Source organism: Takifugu flavidus, chromosome 12, assembly GCF_003711565.1.
Source record: "Takifugu flavidus isolate HTHZ2018 chromosome 12, ASM371156v2, whole genome shotgun sequence".
NCBI lineage: Eukaryota > Metazoa > Chordata > Actinopteri > Tetraodontiformes > Tetraodontidae > Takifugu > Takifugu flavidus.
Window position 1 is genome coordinate 13,774,792 of NC_079531.1, and position 2,500 is coordinate 13,777,291.

General features: G+C 56.5%; 1 long non-coding RNA gene across 1 annotated transcript in view; it reads right to left on the reverse strand.

The window, feature by feature from the left end:
- Window positions 1-776: 776 nt before the first annotated feature.
- LOC130534878 (uncharacterized) overlaps window positions 777-2,500 on the reverse strand; it is a 1,836-nt gene continuing 112 nt past the window's right edge. The window contains exons 1-4 of the long non-coding RNA XR_008952985.1: window positions 2,330-2,500; window positions 1,883-2,124; window positions 1,683-1,743; window positions 777-1,549 (exon numbers count right to left, since the gene is read on the reverse strand). The exon at window positions 2,330-2,500 is cut by the window's right edge and continues 112 nt beyond it. This is a non-coding gene — a long non-coding RNA (uncharacterized LOC130534878). The remainder of the gene's footprint in view (window positions 1,550-1,682; window positions 1,744-1,882; window positions 2,125-2,329) is intronic.

Below are 2,500 nucleotides of genomic sequence, written 5' to 3' on the forward strand. Positions count from 1 at the left end.
ATGAGAAAGAGGAGAGGGAAGGCAGGAGGAGGAGAGGCCGAGAGGGGGGAGGAGAGAGGAAGAGGGAGGAGAGAGGAGGAAGAGGAGAGGAGGAAGAGGAGAGATGATGAAGAGGAGAGGAGAAAGAGAGGAGGAAGAGGAGAGGAGGAAGGCAAGAGGAGGAGAGGTCGGAGGGGGGAGAGATGAGGAAGGGAGGATAGAGAAGAGGAAGAGGAGAGGAGAGGAGAGGAGAGGAGGAAGAGGAGGAAGGCAGGAGGAGGAGAGAGGGAAGGAGGAGAGGAGGAAGGGAGGATAGAGATGAGGAAGAGGAGAGGAGAGGAGGAAGAGGAGGAAGGCAGCAGGAGGAGAGAGGGAAGGAGGGGAGAGGAGGAGGAAGGGAGGATAGAGAGGAGGAAGAGGAGATGAGGAGAGGAGGAAGGCAGGAGGAGGAGAGAGGGAAGAGGGAGAGGAGGAAGAGGAGAGGAGGAAGGCAGGAGGAGGAGAGCAAGGGGAGGAGGAAAGGAGGAGAGGAGGAAGGGAGGATAGAGAGGAGGAGAAGAAGCGGGAAAGGTGGGAAGAGAGAATATTACTGTGAGTTCATATGTCAGTCAGTTCTCCTTCCCTCATCAGGGCCTCACACACACACCTATATTCACACACACACACACACACGCATATCACTCACACACACACACACCTATATTCACACACACACACACACACGCATATACACTCACAAACACACACACACACACACATATTCACACAACACACGCATATACACTCACACACACACACACCTATATTCACACACACACTCACACACACACACCTATATTCACACACACACACACACACACACCTACAAGTTCTTGTTGGGTTCTGAATGAAGCATCTGGCCCAGTGAACAAAAGCAACACATGCCGTCTGTTCACGCTACGCAGCGCACATTAGGCTGCAGCGCGTGTCCCTGTTCAGTGGGGGGGTCCATTGTTGAGCTCCAAACAAAAGGAACAGACCTCAGAGCCCGTGCACGTGCGCACACACACACACACACACACACACACACACACTGAAGCTCTCAGATCTTTAGGGCAGAGATGCATCAACAACTGCTTGACTTCACAATTTGAGGGGAAAAAATTAAGCGCCAAGGGTCCCCCCCCCCCCTGAAAAAACGAACAGAAATGGAGGGAGGAGGAGGAGGAGGAGGAGGAGGAGGAGGAGGAGGAGGCGTCCTGTGACCTCACAAACCTGACGGTCATTTCCTGGAGGGAAACTGGGGGACGCTAATGAAAATGACATCACTCACGGTTGGAGCAGTACTCGCCGCTCCAGCCCTCCTGACAGACTTTGTTGCCCTCGTTGTCACAGCTGAAGTATCCTAATTGGTCGTTACGGGCCGACAGTGGGTGGAGCACGTCTCGCCGTGGTAGAACTCGTTGCACACCATGTGGTACGAGTAGCGCAGCTCGCTGTGGTTGCCGACGTGCACGTCCTGCGACCACTCCTCGCCCACGGTCAGCTGGCGGCGGCGCGGCCAGGCGGCTGATCAGGTTGTTCTGGTTCTCTGAGGGGACAAGGTGGTGACCCGTTGGTGCAGGCGCGTGACCTCAGACATGCGTCACTTAAACTGGGCGAGTTTGTGTTTATCTGTCGCCCCCTGTCGGCGGAGCCGCATCGCTGCAGCAGCTGTACTTCACCTGTGGATTCTAGGCCTGCTGACTCTGCCTTCCAGGCTTCAATGATCAGAGAAAAAGTCCCCTGGAATTACCGTGAAACGATCGATTAAGACAAGAAACACAGCCCAGCGCGTTGCTGCGTATAGAAAGTGAAACAGATCCAAGTAAACATGACGTGACTCGAGGGGAGGAGCGGAGGGGTCACGTCTTTGGGCACCTACCGGCCATTTGAAAGGGATGGGGACCCTGATGGGTGCGCTGTCGGAGATGGCGTTGGAGTCGGCCCGAAGGTGTCGGTGAGCGCGGTGCCGTAGGTGCACGGGGGCTCCGGGTCGATGACGTCCTGCGAGTGTTTGAGACACACGCGGAAAAATATCTGACAGTCGCGCGACGAGGAGCTACAGACGCTGCGGGAGCTGGTGAAGGAGTCGATCTTCAGCTCGAATACGCCGGAGGAGAAGGTCTGGGGGGGGCAGAGAGAGGGCAGGTTACCAGCTGAGGAGAAAAGAAAACCTCTTCCAAACTTACGACTGCACGCACGTGAAAGTCACAGTGAGAAGTGCGTGAATTCAAACTGGACGACGCGGGGGTCTCTGCGTAAAAGCGCGCGCCTGCAGCGCACAGCAGGGGGTGCAGGCGGAGGCAGGAGTCGGACCGCGGACACTCACCGTGTGCGTGGACACGAGAGCAGGAGACACGGCAGCAGCAGCCGTGTCATGTCGGCACGGAGGCTCATGAACGCGCCAAGCGGCGAATCGGTGCGTAAAATCCGAACAGGTCCAAACTGGGACAGAAGAGGAGCTGCGGCGGACTCGCGACTCTGGATCAGGAAGCGTCGG